Source organism: Sus scrofa, chromosome X (assembly GCF_054392235.1).
Source record: "Sus scrofa isolate SSC_HxYL_T2T_F1_AM1 chromosome X, Sscrofa_HxYL_maternal_Yorkshire_Landrace_v2.0, whole genome shotgun sequence".
Classification (NCBI taxonomy): domain Eukaryota; kingdom Metazoa; phylum Chordata; class Mammalia; order Artiodactyla; family Suidae; genus Sus; species Sus scrofa.
In genome coordinates, this window is record NC_139401.1 from 126,181,145 (window position 1) to 126,204,687 (window position 23,543).

At 37.4% G+C, this 23,543-nt stretch overlaps 1 long non-coding RNA gene across 2 annotated transcripts in view; it reads right to left on the minus strand.

The window, feature by feature from the left end:
- LOC110257824 (uncharacterized) overlaps window positions 1-23,543 on the minus strand; it is a 149,610-nt gene that overhangs the window by 14,361 nt on the left and 111,706 nt on the right. The window contains exons 3-4 of one of the 2 annotated variants that reach the window (XR_014835896.1): window positions 21,117-21,174; window positions 11,960-15,097 (exon numbers count right to left, since the gene is read on the minus strand). The exons of the other annotated variant lie outside the window; for it this stretch is intronic. This is a non-coding gene — a long non-coding RNA (uncharacterized LOC110257824). Of the gene's footprint in view, window positions 1-11,959; window positions 15,098-21,116; window positions 21,175-23,543 lie in introns of those variants that run through there. 2 annotated transcript variants of the gene reach the window in all.

Genomic DNA, 23,543 nt, shown 5'->3' on the forward strand with positions numbered 1-23,543 from the left:
TTAAGTTTTCAATTTGAGATTTTTCTTCTTTTTTGAGGAAGGCCTGTATTGCTATGAATTTCCTTCTGAGCACTGCTTTTGCGGCACCCATAAATTTTGAGTGGTTGTGTCTTCATTATCTTTTGTCTCAAGGTATTCTTTAGTTTAGTTCTTGATTTCCTCATTGATCCATTGGTTTTTTAGTAGCATGTTGTTTAGTCTCCATGTAGTGAGTTCTTTCTCATTTCTTTTCCTATGGTTGATTTCTAGTTTCATGCCATTGTGGTCAGAGAAGATACTTGAAATAATTTCTATACTCTTAAATTTGTTGAGGTTAGCTTTGTGCCCCAGTGTGTGACCAATTCTTGAGAATGTTCCATGTGCACTTGAAGAATGTATACTCTGATTTTTTTGGATGGAATGTCATTTGGGGGAATAAATTTCATGTCAGCAAAATCCATAAAGATTTTGGGGGTGTTTTCCTTGATTTGATGTGTTGCTTTTTTCCCTTAATCAGCAAGTTTTTTAGATAAGATATCATGAGAGAAAAGATGATCTTGATGTATTTGCCCTGAATAGGCAAGTCTCACCCCCTTGGGAGAGTTTATGATGTTATGCAAAAAGGAGACAATTATTTTCCTTTTTTTTTTATTTCTGGCTGCTCCTGTGACATGCAGTTCTTGGGCTAGGGATCAAACCCATGCCATAGCTGTAACCAGAGCCACAGCAGCGATGATGCCAGATCCTTAACCCACTGAGCCATTAGAGAACTCAAGACTGAAGTTTTTATTAAAGTATAATTGATATAGAACATTATATTAATTTAAAGCCTATAACATAATGATTCAACATGTGTGTACATTGTGAAATTATCACCACGATAAGTCTAGTTAGCATCTCTCATCATACAAATTCACAAATTTTTTTTCTTTTATGATTTAAGATTTACTTTTTTAGCAATGTGGTATTATTTACTATAGTCACCATGCTATACATTACATCATCATGACTTATTTATTTTATACCTGGAAGTTTGTACTTGATTCCCTTCATCTGTTTTTCCCAGGCTCCCAAAGCCTTTCCTTTCAACAATCATCAATCTGTTCTCAGTATCTATAATTTTGGTTTTGTTTTACTTTGTTTCTTCATTTGTTTGTCTTAGATTCCACAAATAAGTGAAATAATCTATTATTTGTTTTTCTCTAACTTACTTTACTTAAAATAATACCCTCAAAGTCCATATACATTGTTGCAAATGGCAAAATTTCATTCTTTTTATAGCTGAGTAGTATTCCATTGAATATATAGATGTGTGTGTATGTGTATGTATGTGTGCATGTGTATAAATGTGTATGTGTATATATATATAAATGTATATGTATATATGCCACATCTTCTTTATATAGTCATCTGTTGGTGGACACTTGGGTTGCTTCCATACCTTGGCTGTTGTAAATAATGCTTTGCTATTTTTTCTTAAGATTTCTTTGACTGCTAGGGGTCTTTTGCAATTACATACACATTTTGGGATTATTTGTTCTGTTTTCTTGAAAAATGCCACTGGTATTTTGATAGGGATTGCATTGAATCTGTACATTGCTTGGGGTAGTATTGACATAGCTACAATATTGTCTTCTAATCCATGAGTGTGGTATATCTTGCCATTTATATTGTATCTTATAATGCCACTTTCTACTTGCCTGCAAGGTTTCTGCTGATAGTTTTATAGGGATTTCCTTGTGCTAGTATGTTTTCTCTCTCTCTCTCTTAATGGCTGCATTGGCAGCATATTGAAATACCTGGGTGAGGGGGTCGAATTGGAGCTGCAGCTGCTGGCCTATGGCACAGCTGTGGCAACACCAGGCCCAAGCCACATCTGCAACCTACACCAAAGCTTGTGGCAATGCCAGATCCTTAACCCACTGAGCGAGGTCAGGGATAGAACCTGCATCCTCATGGGGCCTACGTCAGGTCCTTAACCTGCTGAGCCATGATGGGAACTCCTGTTATTTTTCTCAGATTCTCGCTTTAACTTTGAAATTTTAATTATGTGTCTTGGTGTGGATCTTTAAGGCTTTTCTTGTTTAGAATTCTCTGGGCTCCCTATATCTGGATGTCTGTTTCCTTCCCCAGTTTAGGGAAGTTTTCACTTTTTCTCTTTTCTTCTTTGGGGGCCCCTATAATGGGGATGTTAGTCCACCTGATGTTGTCCCATAGGTCCCTTATGTCATCTTCATTTTTTAAACTTCTTTTTTTATTTTTGTTTCTCTGGGTTAGTTCCACTGCCCTGTCTTGCAGATCACTTATTCTTTCTCCTGATTCATCTAGTCTATTGCTCTCCTATCCTTTTATCTTTTGTTGGGGAGGACCTCTTCAGCTAGTTTTCAGGTCTTCTCTTTTTATAGGGAATTATTATGTATGTAGCTGTAAATTTGTTATGTTTATGGGAAGAGGTGATTTTAGGATTTTCCTATGTTGACGTCTTGAACCACATCCCAAGAGACTGACATTTGTTCAACAATAACATTCGACAATGAACTCCTGTTAGTGACTAAATAATCCTCTCGTATTCCTCCTGATTGCCCTACATGTTTTGGTTCTGCTTTTGTTGCATTAATTTTTTTTTATTTAAAACATCCTAACATTTAAAATCTCTTCATAACACTGTATCAAGTGGATGGATGCACCTTGATATCCTAAACTTCTGTGTCTTTGTGGGGGGAGGGGAATCTAAGTTGTTTCCAGTATGTCACAAATTATACATAATTCTGAAATGAACACCTTAGAGCAAGGTTTCCAACTTTGGCACTAGTGATAATAATTTTCTGTAAGAGGCCATCCTGTGTACTGTAGGATTTCAAAAAAACATTCCTGGCCTCTATTAACTAGTTGCCAATAGTATTCTCACAGTTGTGACAATAAAACTAGCTCCAGACATCATCAGATGTCTCCTGGGGTGGGGGGCAAAATTGCCTTTGGTTGAGAATCACTGTCTTAGAATATATATTTTTCTTCAGTTAGATTATTTCTTTGTGATGGATCTCCAGAATCAGAATTTATGGATCAAATAAACGTGTTTGTATGGTTCTTGATGTATTGCTAAATTACTTTCCAAACTGTGTACCCTTGTTCCCTGCCCACCAGTAAAATCAATCTGAGTGAGCCAATTCTGTGTTAACTGTTGGAGGCTCAGTTAATATTATTTGTTTTTGTTAATATGCTGATGAAAACTGTATTTTACTATTGTTGTTATTATTTATATTATATTTCAGTTTGTTTTTTCTTGAATACCAGTAAGAATAAAATGCTGCACATGTTTACTATTTGTTTGGTGTGTGAAATATTATTTTGAATCCTTATCCCATTTATGTTACAGGGTTTCTGGGAATAACAAAAGTAGTTAAAAAAAAAAACTGTGGCAGAAGAGAGCTTTAACAAAACTGAGGCAATGTTTTTTAAAATTAGGGCTAGTTCAATAATTTTTAAAAATTTTTTTGACTGTTTTTTCCAAGATTTTTCTTTTATTTAGAAAAATGAATCATTTGTTGTGATATTTAAGCCTTATTTTTACTATTTCTCAGTTAGTGGTGGTCTTCCTTTTGGGGGAAGGTACATCTAAATTTTTAGAAATTTCATATCTAGAATGCATCACAAGTCTGGTTGATAATGCTGCATGTTTAAATCTGCATGCACATTTTTGTAATTTAAAACCTTTTTGAACTCTGAGGTTCCTATAGTTGCTCCTTGAATGACTTTGTAAGCTACTCGCATACAAAATATTTCTTTTTAACAATGCCCATTAATACTGTATTCTTTAAAATAAGATATTTGCGTAGTTCCCTGGTGGGTTTTAAGGATCTGGTATTGTCACTGCTGTGATGTGGGTTCGATCCCTGGCCTGGAAACTTCTGCATGACATGGGCATGGCCAAAAAAATAATTTCAAATAAAAATAAGATATTTGTCCATTGTACATATGTGAGTCAGCTTTGTCCATTGTACACAGGATAATCAGAAATGTCTTTAGGACAAGAAATGTACTACCTTGCCCACTCACTTTGGAAAAATGCTCCTCTTCTCATCCTTGCCTTACCCTGTCACATCACCATGAGCTTTTTGCTTCCTGAAACAAGCTGGACATTAGTCAAAAACACCTGCTAGGAGAATATTATTGACTATTAGACTTGACCAAGAAAGATGGATGTATTCAATCTACACTGAGTTGCAAGTAAGAAAAGAGAGGTGCACTGAAATAATCTCTCTCTGGGCCTCAATTTCTTTATCTATAATTTGAATAAAGAAGGAAATAGGTATCAGATTCCAGACTTAATTACTTCAGTGGGGCAGTCATAGGCTTTGGAGTTACTTTCTGCTCTAGTCTGTTTATATTTGTTGAGCTAGAAAATTACTGTGAAGAAGCCAAGCCAAATGTTAACAATGCTATAAATGCCATGTATCCTTAAGAACAAACACACTTGCATAATTCAGAAATTCCTCCACACGTTAGATATCCACCACTCCAGAAGGCATTTATAAGGTTCTATAGGATGTAATTATTTTCCTCAATAACAATGAGAATTATAGTATACAGAATGGCTACATATTCAATCTATTTCATAATTTTCCTTTAGTAAGCTTTTTTCATTAGCTAATACTTTTGATGCTGTATTATACCGCATTTTTCAGTCTTTTAATTAAAAATCGGTCTCTGAAGACTGATTTAACTTAATATGAAATGTTTCCTTAACACAACTCCAAATTGCTGTTAAATAGTCTTTTAGAGTACAGTATTTCATTTTTAGAAAAAAAAGGACAATGTAATAACTAGGCAATCTTGTTGAATCTTCTGCTGTGATGTTATTTTTGCCCTGAAATGATCACTTGCCTTCATTTTACCACATTTATTGCCCCAAAAGGATACCAAAAAAGCACAAATTGCTACCTGCAACAAATGTTCTGGTAGATTTCATATCTCCACTAGACAGCTTCTAACACTAGTTTTGTGGTTGTTACTTTAAGGACAAGTATTATTTCATTTTGCTTGTCTATTATTTTTTAAAGCTGAGTCAAGCAATTGAATCACACAACTGTAGTCTTCCACTAACAAATACGAAGCTGAAACCCTGGGGCCAATGACCCAAGCTCTGTCCATTAACAATCAATGGAATGCTCTTGGCTATGTCTTGAGTCACACCACTGTACAGCAGAACATAAAGTCATTACAGGGCACAGATATTTATGCAAGTGCAAATGTGCATGAGAGGCAAGGGGCCCTATTACCCAGGGGAGTCTCTGCCTCTGGATGATATTAGGACAAAGGGAATACAGATTGTTCTCTGGGCTGGTTTGAATGCTGGCCTGGAGATAGAGGGAAATATGAGGTCATTTCCTAAGAGCTTTCATAGTCTCCTGATTTTATGTAGCACCAGGCTCTAGTAGATATGAACAGCATTTCCCTCTGTCTGCTGGAAGCTGCAAAAATATGGTAAAGGAAAATAAGGTATATGATACATGCCAGACAATCTCTTTGGAGGAATGGTTGGGCAACTTCAAAGTGCTAAACCTCAGCTTATTTTCTGTGAATAAATATCAACTGGGCTGATTGAACACTTCCACACTTTTAATCTCTCTTAAATTCCTCATCAAAGTCTATACCAAGGGAAACCTCTGTCTTGAAAAAGATGTAATCCACATGTTCAGCATCATTCGACTTTTTTTTTCTTGGTCTCACATTTTAAAAATTCATTTTCTTAATATTTGTACTATCTTGACAAGGCAATTGGCAGCAGGTGCATTGGGTTAGTTCATTTTAGGCATTCTGCATTTGCAAGTTAAACTGCTAGTGGGATTCCCATCTGCTTAATAACATTCAGTTTAAAATTAAACTGGGAACAAATTTTTAAATGTTTACAACCCTGGGCAAACTTTAACCAAATGCTTTTCTCCTATTCCATCTCCTAGAAGGAGCTCCAGGGGATTAGAAGAGCACTCTGGGCTTGTTGCTTTCTATAAAGTTTGAGAGTTTTATTTCCTATTCAGATTCCCAATTACAGCATTGTGGGTCCTTAAGATAGAGTCATGTCTCCAAGGTTCAGTCGACCATCACATTTCTGGGTAGCACTAACCAGAAATAAAGGCATGAGCTTTGAAGCAAACAGCAATGGATTTAAGTCCTGCATCTGCCATTTATTTGCCATGTGGTAGTAAACATTCCCAATTTGATAAGCATCAGTTTCCTTGTGTGTAGAATGGAAATAATATCTTTCTGTTTGTTTGTTTTGCTTTTTTAGGGCCATACCTGCTACATATGGAGGTTCCCAGGCTAGGGGTCTAATCAAAGCTGCAGCAGCCGGCGTACGCCACAGCCACAGCAACACCAGATCCGAGCCACATCTGCAACCTGCACCATAGCTCACGAAAATGCCAGATCCTTAAACCATTTAGTGAGGCCAGGGATCGAACCCGCAACCTCACGGTTCCTAGTCAGATTCATCTCTGCTGCGCCACGATGGGAACTCCTGGAAATAACATCTTTTAAATAAACTTCTAGAAACCTTGTAACAACTTAATATACAAAAATGTAAAGTAAAATCAAAATGCCTGAGATGTAACAGTCCTTTAACTGATATTAGTTAAGTATAAAATTCAGGAATGGCTATGGGATGTAGCTGCAATAATCCTCACTTTACAGATAAAGAAACAGATTCAGAGATATTAAGTTCCTTGTTCATATTCACAAATTTTCTCAGGTCATTAACCAAAGAGTTAACCTTGAATTATCCTTTCCCTCAATTCTACACCCTCCCAATATCTAATACATTAGTAAGTTTTACCTTACAATTTGATATCCAATTCTGCTATTTTTCATCCATCTTAGTCTAAGTCTCTCACTTTGTCTCTTACCTGGCTTATTTCAACAGCCTCTTAACTGGTCCCTCTACTTCAACTCTTACCTTTCCTACTATCAGTTCTCAACAAACTGGCAAGGCTAAACCACACATGAGACCACGACACTTTTCTGTTTAAAACTCAACGATGGCTCCCACCATACTTAGAATCAACTTCCAAACCCTTAGCAGAGCCTTCAGGACTCTGGGTTCCCTGATTTAGTCTCTCACCACTGGTCCCCAAGTTCACTGTTTCAGTCACACAAGCCTAATTGTAGCTCCTCACGCAGCCAAACTTCTTTTATGCTTTGGAGCTTTTACACATGTCAAACCTCTGCTTACCCAATGCTCCCACTAGATCCTCACAAAATTTCTCCTTATCACTCAGGTCTCCAATCAAATGTCATCTCAAGAGGACTTTCCAACTATCTTCTCTAGGATAACTTCGGGTTTCCATTCAGTCATTGACTCTTCATTTGCCCTTATTTTATTCCTAGCCCTTACCACTATCTAAAATTACTGTATGTATTTACTGAATTTTTACTTATTTTCAGCCCCACCTTACTCTCAAAGGCCATGCCTTTTATACCAAAAATGAAACAAAATAAAAATAAAACCAGGTTTAAAAAAAAAGTCATCCAAGTGGTAGGGAGAATCAGGTAACTGTGTTATCTTTTAAACTTATCTAGCAAATCTCTTTGATCCCAGCCAACTGATTAGTTTCCCATTGTAGACTTAGACTAATGCAGCCATTTTTACAAAGCATTGGAATCTTCAGGACACTATTTAGCAAAGAGGAAATCAGCCAGCCTTCTGCTCACTTGGGAATCAGGAGTTGGAATAGCATAGTCTTTTGCTAGAGCTGCTAATAAGAAGCCAGGCTGACTAATTTGATCTTCACCTTCTCTCTCTGTCCCTGAGCAGTGCATATTGGAAGTGCTAATGAGCAACAAAGTGACTCAATGCACAATCACAGGAGGCCAGAGGAGGAGCAGAGCAGAGATTCTTCAACTTGTTGGCTAATAAGATTTGTGTTTCTTATCTACTTCTTGGCCAGGACTGTGAAGATGTAAGGCCTGATAGATTTCCTCTGGAATATGTGCTGATACGGGGAGGTGACCAGCCCAATGGAAATCAGCAAAAAATGAAAAAGTGGCTCAGAGCCAGCCCAGCCACTTAGAAAAAGAAAGAAAGCAAAGTGTGGAAGTTTAGCATTAGCACATTTCACACGCAAGCCACTCAGGGCTTCGTCAGTGCATTAATGAGGGCACATGGAAGTTCACATCAATTTTATACTGCAGTAAGGTCTGTACACAATTGTCATATAATATGAACTGCTTAGTATATGCTACAATTTATTTTATAATGATTTTGTTTGCTTAAATCATTCTGAATATTTATATCCAGCCAGTGGGCCACCCCCCAGAGTACATATATGGTATTGGCAGAAGAGTCACTGAGAAGAAGCTTTTTGGAGGGACCACCTTCACTTCCTACAAGACATACCCTCAAGATTAAAGCCCTACCAAAGCTCACAGTAGCTTGAAAAATCTGGCTTTGGCTTATGGGACTGGAATTGGAATTTGTGCAGTAGCCAAGATTTTGAAATACTGTTTGACATAAACCCAAACATGCTAAAACACTGTCAAAGGGAACTTTCTCACTGATAAGGGTGCCCTCCCAGATATAAGGAAAAAAATATAATGCAGCTTCTTAATTTATGAATTGCATGGTACTTGACTCTACCTGGGCGGCAGTTCTGAAAAGTGGAATGAAAAGTTGGTGATCATCTAATTCATCTGGGGCTCTGAGTTTTCCAATTTAGTCACATACAATGAGCAAAGAAATTAATAGTAGGTCAGACTCAGTGCTGTGTTGGCAAGACAGCCTCCAAGCCCCAGATTTCTACCAATGTAAGATTTACACTGCTCAGCAGACACTGCAATACACCTCTTTTTGCATTTCTATTTAAACAAGTGTTTGGATAAATGCTCTGATGTCACTGCTCAAAATAAAGACTGCCGCAAGACTCAACTGCAAGGATTTGTTTATAATATTCTGTGCACAGATCCCTGCAAAGCCAGCACATTTCCAAAGTTATTTCACAGCACAAACCTTCATCACAAGAGAAAAGTTAGGTCCCCCACACAAATTGGTTCTCTCTGGAGCATTTCCCCTTGGCCGCCAATTTGGCATGTTACAGAGTTAAAGCTTCATGTCTACGTTTTCTATCAGCCTGCTCAGCTCTTTCAAGTATGTCTGTCTTTCTAGTAATCATGGCTTTTGCTTTGTGAGAGAATACCCTTAGCCTTTCCCAAAGACGCCATGCCTCCTTAACCAAAAATGAAGTTTAGCTTTACAATAACTACACATTACAACACACAGTAATAAAAATAGCTATTCTTTTTGGACACCTAGTCTGTGCTAGGAGCCAGAACTGGCTATGTAATTCACCAGGCCCGTTGCAAAATGAAAATATGGAACCTATATAAAATTATTAAGAATCTCAAGATGGTGACAACAGAGCATTAAACTAAATCTAGGTCCCTTCTAATTGTAGGGCCCTGGGCGATGGCACAGATCACATGGCCATGAAACAATCCTGCTAAGAGCCAATTTATTCTTCTAATAGTCTTGAGTAAAACATACTTATTTCTAGTTTGCGAGAACAGAAATCAAAACTCAGAGAAATAAAGTAACATCAAAAATTAGACAGCTAAGAAGGGGTTGAGTTAGCTCTAACTGACCCAAAAACCTATCTTCTTTCCCCTACACTAGGGGTTGGCCAACTATGGCCCACAGGCCAATTCTGGCTCATAAGCTAGAAATTATTATTTTTTTTTTACATTTTAAGTGGTTGAATAAAAGCAAAACAAGAATAATACTTCATGGGAGTTGAAAATTACACAAAATTCAAGTTTGGTTGGAGCACAGCCACAACCACTTACTTACTGTGTGTCACCACTTCTGCACTCTAAGGGCAGAGTTGAGTAATTGTACCTGAGGCCTAGTGGCTCACAAATCTTGAAATATTAACTCTTTACAGAAAAACTTTCTCAACCCCTCTCCTATATCACACAGTGGATGAACACAGAATTGTTTGAAAGAAAAATAAATGTATATGGGTAGATTGAATTGGATATTTCCTCATTCTTAGAGTATTACTTTCCTAGAGCTGTCATAACAAAGTACCACTAACTGGGTGGCTTAAAACATCAGAAATGTATTTTTTTGGAGGGTAGAGGCCTGAAATCAAGGTGTTGTCAGAAGTTGGTTCCTTCTGAGAATTCTGAGGCAGAATCTGTTCCATGCCTTTCTCTTAGCCTCTACTAACAGCCAGCAATCCTTGGCATTCTTTGGCTTATAGATGTATCACTGCAACTCTGCTTCCATCTTCACCTGGAATACTTCCTGTCCCTCTGTATCTTCATGTGGCCATCCCCTTATAAGGACAAGCATCATATTGGATTAAGAGCCCACCCTATTCTGGTATGACCTCTTCATTTTTTTCTTTTTTTTCTTTTTGCCTTTTCTAGGGCCGCTCCCGCGGCATATGGAGGTTCCCAGGCTAGAGGTCTAATTGGAGCTGTAGCCACCAGCCTATGCCAGAGCCACAGCAATGCGGGATCTGAGCCACGTCTGGAACCCACACCACAGCTCACGGCAATGCCAGATCCTTAACCCACTGAGCAAGGGCAGAGATCGAACCCGCAACCTCATGGTTCCTAGTTGGATTCGTTAACCACTGCACCACTATAGGAACTCCCTTTTTTTTCTTTTTAGGGCTGCAGCTGAGGCATATGGAAGTTCCCACGCTAGGGGAACATGGGATCTAAGCCACGTCCTATACCATAGCTTATGGCAACAACAGGTCCTTAACTCACTGAGCAAGGCCAGGCATCAAACCTGCATCTTCGTGGGTACTAGCTGGGTTCATAACCTTCCGAGCCACAATAGGAATTCCCAGTAGCACCTCTTCTTAACTAACTACATCAGCAAAGGCTGTATTTCCAAATAAAGTCACATTCACAGGTACTGGGGTTAAGGACTTCAAAGTGTCTTTTGGGGAGAGGACACAATTTAACCCATAACAGTACCATAAATAAATAAACAATAAGCATGCAAATAAAGAGGAAATTAGTTCCAATCTCAGATCATCCCTCAGTCTGATTTCCCCATCCCTGACAGGACTAAACCCTGTAGCAAATATTTATAATCCCTTTGCTTTAGTAACTCAAGATCAAGTAATGTAGTGGAGGATTTTTACCTCACACACATTCTAAACATTAGAATGTGCACCATGATGCGGTTCCTTACCTCATTCATTCTGTCCAGTTAAATCCCTTTTTTGTTGTGAATTCTGTTTTTTTTTTTTTTTTAGATGTCATATACTTGAAAATAGAATAATACTTTATTGGAACTCCAAGGCTATCAAGCACTTCATTGTATCACTTGAATTTTCAACAATGGCCTTTTGGAATTATAAAGCATTATGGTGTGACTCCAGCTCATGGCATGGTGTTACAGACTGCATGGGCCCCACAACTGCTGGATATTTCTTTAGCACTTTAATACTCAGCAAATACTTTCATCTTCAAAGCACTGCCTTCTGATTTAATTAGTCTTTCTAATTTTTTATGAAGTGTGCATTATTCCTACTTAACATTAAAGGAAAGTGAGGGAACAAGAGGAAATCACTTATAAAGCATTGCAGATCTTTCTTTTTTTTATTTACTTATTTATTTTTTTATTTTCCCACTGTACAGCAAGGGGGTCAGGTTATCCTTACATGTATACATTACAATTACAGTTTTTCCCCCACCCTTTCTTCTGTTGCAACATGAGTATCTAGACATAGTTCTCAATGCTTGATAAGTTGGGAGCTAGTTAAGGCAGCTTGAGTTTTGAGATCGAGAGTAGGGTATTTGTGTTAGGGGCAACCTCAGAGATGTCCTAATTTTTGTATATGGGTCCTTTACTCATCATATACCACAATCCAGCAGAGAGGGACTGCTTAGTAATATTGGGTGAATGAATGAATGAAAGGAAATAAAACACACTTTAATATCTGAGAAACATCAAGCACTAAGTCAGTTTGTTTTTTTTTTTGTTTTGTTTTGTTTTATTGAAATGACAGTACACTTGTGCTAGTAATGTGTAAAATGACTTCCTCCTCTGCTGTTTCACTACTTCGGTCTCTGACACAACTATGCAGACATTTCAGCAAATGTATCCTATGTCCAAAGTGCTTTCAATGCTTTAGCTTGTAAGAGAAACCGCTCAACCCAATTTCTGCTGAAGTTACAATCCTAGGTAGTCACAATTCTTTATCCCTGGCCTGTCATCCCTTGTATGCCCTCTGGCTACAGTTGATCAGATCAGAAGCAGAAATATGACTAAAGGGTAAACTATGATGTGGCCTGCCACACACACACACACACACACACACACACACACTCAATGACTACCCTAACAGGAATAGGCTGAACCAATCTGCTTCTTGTTCTTAGGAAGTTGAACTGAAAAGCAATGCAGGGGATGAGGCCGTTAACAAGAGCTAAATGTGGATGGTTATATGGAGAACCCATGAACAGGTCAGAGTTATGAGATTTATGAAAAAGCAGAAACTATAAGTAGATAAGAGTTACAAAGTAAGAGAAAATGCATGGGACCAAAGATTCCTCCTCTAATTCATTTAATGTTTTAAATTTTAGCAGCTGAATCCCTACATTGCTTTCTAGCCACATGCTTTTTATCAGCTTAACAATTGCAAAGTTGACATAGATGATATTTCTATACCCTGGCCTCTTAGTTCTTTTACCTTCTCATTTCCAATGGTCTTGGTCTCCATTTTACCTTGACCACTCATTACATAATGCTACCATTGATACCCCATAACTGTTCCACTGCAAAGACTGAACTAACACAAATTGCCCAGTTTGGGCTGTTACAATAGTTATGGCAAAATGCGATGATTATTCCAACACTAGAACTGCTTATAGGAGGGATAAATTTTGGATTAGTCTGTAATCTTGGGTAACATTATATGATTTGGGGTAAGTTTTATGGTAAAGCCAACAGGATTTGCTGATGCACTGGATGGAGGTAGAGGTAAGGAGAGGAATCAAGGATGACAACCTAATTCATTCTGCTCACTGAACTACAAGCCAAGAAATTGGGAGATGTGTTATTGGGGCAAAGAATAATGACTTTATTTGGAAGGACATCAGTTGGAGAAGATGGCAGACTAGTGTCCCAAAGAACCACCTTACCCGAGTTAGAATTCAAGCTTTTTTAATACTAAAAGGTGAGGTGGTGTGGTTGATTGTTGAAAATTTCTTAGTGTTAGAATCCTTTTGTTCTTATAACTGTCCATGTAGATCAGGTCATGATGTTCCTGTAAACCTCCAACAAGACAAATGTCATTCTCTGTTCTGCAACTTTTTGTCTCTATATGAATGGACTCTCAGAGCCCTAAGACTAAGTTATCCTGTGTATTTCAGATTATAGGCAACATTCTTTGACAGAAGTTGCAGAGCCAACATGACTAAGCACAGGCAACAGAGCACAAAGTTTAAAGTAAAAGAAACAGATCTAATATAGAGTCTGATCTGTCCTTTCCTATTACAAATTGTCCTGAGCAACTGGATGAATACCATTTACTGAGGTGAAGAAGTAATTCTTAGGGAGAAAATCAGAGTTCATTTTTGGAGAAGAGAAAATGTCATGGAGGCAGTTGCATACTGAGTGTTAAGTTCAAAAGGGATGTCAAACCCACAGATGCATATTTGAGAAACTGTGACATATAAAGGATAGTTAAATCTATAAATGTGAATTCATCAAGGTTGTTAGTGTAAAGAGCAAAAAGAAGAGAACAAAGCACTAAGCTCTCTAGCACTCTAACTTCTATCATGTAGGAAGAGGAGGAGGAACCAGGAAAGGATATTTAGGAGTATCTAATGAGTTAGGCTGAATATAAGGAAATGGGTCAAAATATATGGTCATAAAAACACAAGAAATAAAAGGGAAAAGTGTTTCTGTGAAAAGCATGTTTCCCTATGTTTTCTGACCTGAAGGTTATATGGGTCAGCTCACCAATCATTATATTAATCAAGATATATTAGTATATTAATATTATCATCATGATTAGGTGATTGAATGAGTTTCAGTCAACAGTGCCCCCCAAAACAAAAAATACACATATACTAAGCAATAACAGCAGCAATAAGACTCACTTGTCATCCTTGTTTGGCTTCATAAAGATAATATTTAACTAAGAGCAGCAGTAATAAAACTCATCTCCTCAGTTTCATTTTATAATGATTTTAAATCTTTACCAAAAGGAAGATTATTTATAACTAGATACTTTTCAAGAAAATGTAAACTTGTAATATACTTTAATGACCCCAAATACTTTAATTTTCCTAGCAACCCCTTTTCTCCCAAATCAAGATTCAAGTGCTCCTCCTCCTTGCTGCTGAAACATCCTCTCTATGTCTCTAACAAAGCATCATAGAATTTCATTACAAATATCAGCTTATGCGTCTCTCTCCCCACCATAATGCAAAGCTGTAAAAAAATAGTAATTTTGCTGTGTATACCTTTATAGTTACAGTTTTGAACCCAGTACCTAGACTAGAGCATTCATGTATCAAACAAACCCTTACTAAATCCATGTTTAAGAAACACCATTGCTCACAGGTTTTCCTTTATAATATGTTTGGGGTGGGGGTTAGCCAATTATTTCTCGATGGAATGCTATACTAGCCCTTCCAGATAAGATAAATGTAAATTTAAAAGACAGCAGCACCATATAGTAAAAAGGAGGCTAGGCGTCCTTACTTCTATTTGTCCATGTCTCTAAAAATTGTTAAGACTCGAGGCCAAAAAACTCCTCTAAATTGAAGAGTTTTGACTCAAATGCTATGCTTACTTTAACAGTTAACTTATCCTGCATGCAGTTGTGACTTGCAATACTTCATGATTCTATTAAGGAAAAAAAAAATGAAAAGGATTTTCATTCTCAACCAACATGAAAATCTGAAGAAATGGTTATGGAGCAGCTGAGTTGCAACAATATGCAGGACACACATTCAGCCACTGCTTCTCTTTGGCGGACTGTGGGAGGCAGTGTTTGGCAGCCCACCTTCTGATGTCACAACTCCTCATTGATGGGTTAGCTTTTCAGAGTGTCAGACTCTTTCATCTTAACTTCTCCGGTTGCAATTTATTCTGTCACCATAGTAATATAAAAAGCAGGAGCAACAAGCCATTAATATTAGGGAAACCTCTTGATATTTCCTGCTTTAATGTTCAAATGGAAATTTTGCATATCAATCAGCTTCCCTCCACACATTTTGCTTTATTTCACACAATTAATTAGATTAAAATATTTCATACTAGGGCACATATTAATAAATTATTTAATCATTTTAATTTTTAAAAAAGTAGTTCTTAGATATAGGAGGTAGCAGGTTATCTAGCAGAGAAATTATTTTTTTCTTTAAATGAAATAAGACAATAGTTAACTAAAATCCACATACTGGACTTCAGTCAATTATTTTCAACGTCTTCTTCTGTCTGGGCTGATAAACACATCAACACTGACTGTTTCAGATTTTTCTCTACTTTTGGTTCAAGTGTTAGAGGGATGAAAAGAGGTGAAGGAGAGTATTTAGTGCGGTATTGCCCATTCCAAAAACACTGCAAAGAAAAAGTGAAGGGCGAGGTAGAAAACATGCCCTTTTCATCGTTTACAAAAAATAAAAATAATTTACTTACCATAAATAATTAAATAATATAAATTATTTATAAATAAATAATTAAATTATAAATTATTTATAAGTAAATAATTTACTTACTATGGTTCTTTTCCCCATAGACTACTTCTCTGATTTTATAATAGGGACCAATAAGAAAATCAGATTTGTTTTATACTCACTCTGAAAGTGTATTTCTTTATGGCTGAGTAATATTTCAATATATACACCACATTTTCTTTATCCATATCTCTGTCGATAGACATTTAGGTTGCTTCCAAGTCTTGGCTATTATAAATAGTACTGCTGTGAACATAGGAGTTCATGTATCTTTTTGAATTTGAGTTTTCTCCAGACATATGCCCGGGAGTAGGATTGCTATGTCATATGGTAGTTCTGTTTTTAGTTTTTTAAGGAAACTTCATACTGTTTTCCACAGTGGCTGCACCAATTTACATTTGCACCAACAGTGTAGGAGGGTTCCCTTTTCTCCACACCCTCTCCAGCATTTATTGTTTATAGACTTTTTGATGATGGCCATTCTGACTGCTGTGAGGTGATATCTCATTTTAGTTGAAATAATGCCATTTGCAACAACATGGATGGACCTAGAGATTATCATACTAAGTGAAGTCAGAGAAAAACAAATATTATATCATTTATAGGTGGACTCTAAAAAAATATAGTACAAATCAACTTATTTACAAAACAGAAAAGGATTCACAGACACAGAAAGCAAATTTCTGGTTACCAAAGGGGAAGAGAGGAAGGGATAAATTGGAGTTACAGGATTAACAGATATAAAATGGATGAAAAGGATTTACTGTATAGCAGAACTGTATTTAGTATCTTATAATAAACTACAATGGAAAATAATCAAAAAAGAATATATATATACATATTTATAACCAAATCATTTTGTTGTAAGCCTGAAACTAAGACAATATTGTAAATCAACTATACTTCAATAAAAAAGAAAACATATCTCTTAATATGCAGGTATTGCATGTCAAATATCTTGGTTACAGTTACTAGCTTCTTCTACCAGTTCTTTTTTTTTTTTTTCCAGCCAGAGAAAAAAGGCATTTATTCATCTAATGTCTACTGGACTTTTTTTTTTTTTTAGCTATTAAATTCACCATTTTTTTTCTACCAGTTCTCAATGTCAAATATGTATCTTCCCTGTGTCTGTACATAGGTACAAAATTAGATCATTAAAACATAGTTTTGGACTTGAGATCTTATACGTCTTAAACCATGTAATAAAGATGGAACAGGAGGCCCAGATGTTTTCTCTGGAAATAAAGTTTATGTTCAATTTCTACATATATATTTATTCACCTACAGGAACTGCTAACAACTATGTTTTTCTGTATCCTCTGAAGTCACACATTGCTAGTGATTGTCATGCTACTTGTGTAACCAAGTAAATACATGAATTACATGTGCACTAACTTCTTCTGAGTTTGCTCTTAATTGAGTTCTTGTAAAAGTCACTTTAAATTTATAATGATGACTGACCTCCAGGGAATGCAACTGTCAAGACACAAAGAAGGCTGTCTAGGGACTGAGAGAAAGACAAGCCTTCATTATGCAAATATTGTGTTTTCTAGATATGGATGTTCAGTTATTCCTTTATTGCCCTAAAAATACATAAATATTCTAATTGCAGCTTTTATGCAGAAGACACCCAAGAGCTTGCATCCTGGCTGGTAAAAGGACCCTGAAGAATATTAAATAGAGAGATACGTGCAAAGAATAATACATAATTTTAAAACCTACTGTAATAGGCAAGGGCTTTCCAGACTTCTGTCCTCTGCTTCAATATTTTAATGAGAGTCTTAGGGTAGTTTTAAAGACCCAGAAAGCTGAGAATCTTATTTAAGGGCTTGAGGAAACTCAGAGCCAAAGCCCATTTCCTGTTTTTTGTTTTTGTTTTTGTTTTCCTTAGGCCTCTTACAGTTTTGTGCAGTTGGCAGCCTATTCCAAATCCCCTAAACAGACACAGGTCTTTTGCTTGCAATTGGGAATGTTCCACCAGAACCAATCTGAGCTCACCCAAGTCCTTGAAGTCATGCTAGAATGGAATTCACATTAAGCTATAATGGTAAAGTACATGGAAATACACACATCTGTTGAAAAACTCTCAGTAGTGACAAGGAGAATCAGGAACAGTAGAAGAATGAGAATAGCAGGGCAGGATTACGGTTCCCTCACTATACTCCCACCTCCTACTCATTAAGTTGCCATCTTCAGACTGCAAGCAATTATGCAAATATACAATGAGCAATGGCTCTGTGAGAAATACAGCACTGTCTTCCTTAGGTGAGCCTCATAGGTGAGTGATACTTAAGAAGAAGGCCCATAGAGCCAGACTGCGTTTGAATCCTAGCTTCAAAAATACTAATTTGGGCAAATTACTATGTTTCTTTGAGCCCCAGCCAATGAATATGTTACTTTACATGGCAGAAGGGGGGTTTCATATGTGATTAAGATAAAGATTTTAAGAAATGAGATTGTCCTGGATTATCTAGGTGGGCTTTCATGTAATGCTGTAGGTCCCTCATTGTTAAGTGTAACTGACACACAATATCATGTTAGTTTCAGATGCACATCATAGTTTACGTATATATATTTTATATACTTATATATGCATAATTTATATATATTTAAATATATAGTTTTATATATATATTTAATGGTCACCATGATAGGTCTCATTACCATCCATCACCATATAAAGTGATTACAATAGATTACATTCTATATCACCATGACTTATTTATTTTATAACTGGAAGTTTGTACTGCTTAATCCCTTTCACCTATTTCACCCACCCTCTACCCTCTGGCAACCACCAGTTTGCTCTCTATATCTATGAGTCTGTTTCAGGTTTGTTGTGTTTATTCCTTTGTTTTAATTTTTAAATATACATATGAGAACATTTGGTACTTGTCTTTATCTAACTTATTTCACTTTGCGTAATACCATCTAGGACCATCCATGTTGTCACAAATAGCAAGATTTCATTCTTTTTTATGGAAGAGAAATATTCCTTTCTATGTACATACATATCACATCTTCTTTATCCACTCATCTTTTAAAGGACCCTTGGTTGCTTCCATCTTGGCTACTGTAAAAAATGCTGCAATGAACCTAGAGGTGAAGGTATCTTTTTGAATTAGTGTTTTCATTTTCTTTGGGTAAAAAGAAGTGAAATTGCTGGATCATATGGTAGTTCTATTTTTAACTTTTTGTAGAACTCCCATACTGTTTTCCCTAGTAGCTATACCAATTTACATTTCCACCAACAGTGTAGGAGGGTTCCCTTTTTTCTACATCCTACATACTTGTTATTTATTATCTTTTTCATTCATTCTAACAAGTGTGAGGTGATATCCCACTGCAGTTTTAATTTGCATTTCCCTGACGATTATTGTTGCTGAACATTTTTTCATGTGTCTGTTGCCTATCCGTATGTCTCCATTGAAAAATTGTCTACTCAGGTCCTCAGCTCATTTTTTAATCAGATGGTTTCTTTTTTGTATTGATCATATGAGTTCATTATACATTTTTATATCAACTCCTTATTGGACTATCATTTGGAAGTTTATTATCTCATCCAGTAGGTTGCTTTTCACTTTATTGATGGTTTCCTTTACTATGCACAAGGTTTTTAAATTGAGTTAGTCACATTTGTTATTTTTGCTTTTGTTGCCCTTGCTAAAGGCGATAGGTCCAGGAAAATATTGATAAGGCTGATGTCAAAGAGTGTAATGTGTTTTCTTTTATGAATTTTATGTTTTCAGGTCTTACGTTCAAGTCTTTAATAAATTTTGAGTTTATTTTTGTTTATGGTGTGAAAAAGTCATCCAGTTTCATTCTTTTGCATATAGTTGTTCAGTTTTCCTAACACCATTTTTGAACAGCCTGTCTTTTCCCCACTGTATATTCTTGCCTCCTTTATCATAAATTAATTGAGCAATATAATTGTGGATTCATTTCTGGGTTCTCTGTTGTGTTCCATTGATCTATTTGTCTGTTTTTGTGCCAATACCGTACTGTTTTGATGACAGTAACTTTGTAATATAGTTGGAAGTCAGAGAACATGATTCCTCCAGCTCTGTTCTTCTTTCTCAAGATTCTTTTGGCTATTCAAGGTGTTTTTTGCATTTCATACAAATTTCAAAATAATTTGTTCCAGTTCTGTGAAAAATGCCATTGGTATTTTGATAGACATTGCCTTGAACCTGTAGATTGTCTTGGGTGACTTTCTTGGCCATGACTGCTGCAGGTATGCTGGTGGGCAAGGCTGGTCCCATACATGACTGGCTGTGAGTCCCAGCTGCAACTGTTGTGAGGTGTCAGTGCAGGCCAAGGCCTCCCTCCAGGTGGAGTGTGATAGGAGCCACCTTGGAGGGGCTGGTAGGGGTTGGGAGGTTGGGGAGGGTGGATTCTCAGGTGAATGCTAGGGTGGGGCACATGGTCTTAGCTAGGTTGAGGAGAGTGACAGAAATGGCACTTGCCAGTGTCAGGCCAGCTAGTAGGAAGGCGAGTAAAAAAAGCAAACAGAGCTCAACAGTGCTTTTATCCCTGGAGAAAGTGCCAATAGATTTCTGCCCCTTCTAGCACATGCCCTAAAACGTGTCAATGAATATCTTCCTCCTATGATCTAGGTGCTTTTCAAGCTGTTGCATCTGCATTGAGACTCAGAGAAAATCAGTATGAACATGAGCCCTCCAAGAGCAGAGGTCCAGTTACCCACAGCCCTCTAGCTCTCTCTAAAGTAAGCCCCACTGTTTTTTATTTTATTTTGTTTGTCTTTTTAGGGCCACACCCTTGGCATATGGAGGTTCCCAGGCTAGGGGTCCAATTGGAGCAGTAGCTGCCAGCATACACCACAGCCACGGCAATGCCAGATCCGAGCTGTGTCTGTGACCTACACCACAGTTCATGGCAATGCTGGGTCCTTAACCTACTGAGCGAGGCCAGGGATCAAACCCACAACCTCATGGTTCCTAGTCGGATTTGTTTCCACTGTGCCATGACAGGAACTCTCCCGCTGTTTTTTAAATTCAGATGTTATGGGGGATTATCTTCCAGCTACAGGTCCCTTTGGATGGGGAGCCCAACTTGGGGCTCAGACTGCTCACTTCTCAGGGGCACCTCTGTAGTTGCTGCTGCACCATGGTTGTTGCTGTGCGTTATGACTAGACCTTGTCTCTGCCCTACTAACTGTCTCTATGTGGCCTTTACTTTACACCCTTGGTTGAAAAAAAATCTGTTCTGCTGGACTTTAGGTCATTCTCAGAGATAGTTGTTCTAAATGTAGTTATAGTTTGGGTGTTTACATTGGAGGAAGTGAGCCCAAGGGCTTCCTACTCTACCATCTTGATCTGGACCTCCCATAGGTCTCTGAAAAAGGGGACTCTTTCCCAGCTTTGCTCAGGAAAAGAACCAGAGATGGTATCATAAGAAGGACTTGGACCCACCTTTGCTGGCTTTGAAGATGAAGGAAGGTGCCTACAACCCAAGGGATGTGTGTGATCTCTAGAAAGTAGAAAAGGCAGAGATGAATTTTCTCTTAGAGCCTCTAGAAAGAAACATAGCCTTGATTTAAGCCCAGTGAGACCCATTTCAGACTCTGACCTCCAGAACTGTAAGCTAATAAATTTGTTTTTTAACTTGTGGTAACCTGTTACAGCAGCAATACGAAAAGGTACTTCATGAGTTCATTACGAGGGTTAAGTAAGTTATTACATGTGAAATACTTAGAACGGTACTTGGCACAGAGTATGTATCATTTAAGCATCAATTACATTATTATTATCCTAAAAAGAAAAAGGCAGTAATTACTAGGGAAAGTATGAGAAATGGATATGAGAACAACTAATGACAACATATCAAACAGAATTAAGACTTGCATCAAAATTCTGTGAAAGATCAGATTTAGGAATCACTAAGTTACAGAGATGTCATTGGAAGAAAACTTAAGACAAGGGAGGGAATTCACACTGAGGGAGCAGCAGAGTCAACACATGAATGTATAAATCATCCGGAGTGCCCTCTCATACCCCACAACTCCTTTCTCTAATTTTATCTCATCCTGTGCAGAATTAATGTGGAAAAGACAAATATACTCCACGGGCAAACTCATACTGCTGAAATTCAGTGCTATACCAGGGACAACTGAAAGCTTGTATTGAGTTTCTCCTGGACTCAGCCCCTGACACATTTTCCCTTTGCTAACCTGTGTCTTTTCACCGTAATAAACAGTAACTGTTAATATAACAACTTCTGACTTTTATGAGTCATTCTAGTAAGCTTCCTACTTAAACTTATAAGTGGGAAAGAAAAAAAGTTGGCCTGGTTATCAAGGTACATGTTGGAGTAAACTTTATACACTGAAATACACATGGGCTTCTTCAAGGCTAATCTGAGAACATTTCACAAAATCTGTTGCCCATTGACAAAAAGCCTAGATTCAGCAGATTGGGCTCAGGGGCTGTATTCCTTATCTTCCTTGCCATATACATTTCTGTATTCACAGCATAACTTTCTAGAGAGTGGGAGTTCATTCTTTAGTCCCTGGGATACAAGGAGCTGATCATTTTCCTGATGTTTTAATGGGGAACAGATGTGTAGAAGTAGACTAACTCCATAGAGGCTGGGACTGTGAAATATGTACTGACAACCACTTCACTTTTATTATATTTTTATTATATTTAGTCATACATATTATATGCCTCAATTTCTGCCAGTCTTCATGGCTATGCACTTGGCTCCTCAGGTTTGAGCACAGAGATGAATTGCCATGGCAAGTAGTGCTACATGGGCTAAAGTAAACCTCTAACCTCTAGCTTTTATACTATGCTTCGGTCATTATTCTGTGCGTTACTTAAATGCACATAAATGATTTCAACTATGGCCTTATTCCTTTTAAACTAAACTACAACCTAAAGATACTTAAAAGTGTCACATTAAAGAAACAAAAGAAAACAATAAATATATGTCTGTCACTACTGAGACTGTCGATGGAAATGATTCCATGAAACCTTTGAGAATACATTTAGATCTTGGACAAGTAATTATTATAGTCCACACTAACCTGAGACTGACTCTTCACTCTCCAAGCCAGTCAGTTTTTATCATGTTCCCCTGACTTGAAATCATTAATGGATCCTATTTCCCATCCTGTCATACTCAATTACCCATCCACAAATTCCAAGATACTCCCTTGTTAGACCTCATCCTATCCATGCCATAGTGTCTCTCTTCTCACTCTCTATGCTCCACATTTTTCACGCTAATTAGCTCAGGTTTCTTCCTGTCTTTTCAGGAAGTCATATCTATTTTGGCTTCTAGACCTTTCCTTGAGCTCCTTTTCAGTCAACTTGTACCACTTCTGTATACACACACTTCAGTGTTCTAAATCAAACCTGCCCTTCAAAGTTTAGCTCATGGTTTATACCATCCATGAAAACTCTCAATTTTCCATTCTGCGATGCTTTCCCTCTGCCTAGAACTAATCTCAACCCAATCTGTTCATTTCCACCTATTGGCTTTTGCTTTGCACATTCTATTTCCTCTATATTCCACTAATCCTCACACCTTCACCTTCTACTGTTGAAATCAGCAAACTCCTAAATAATCCCACCAATTTTATGAAGTCCTTTACTGCAAAGACCTACTGGCAACTTTAGTTAAGAATTTGGCCTCTATTATTGGGTTTCTGCAACTATAGACTCATGATCTTCCTGCCTTGCAAAGAGATAGTGCTACAATTTTGCTGCTTGTGCCTCCAGGATCTCAGAAAAGCTTTGATTCTTGCCAGTTCTGAGTCCCTCCCCAGAACATGCTGCATGCAAGGCTACATGTCCTCAGGTGGTCTTTATTCAGGTAGTTCAGGAGAAGCTTGA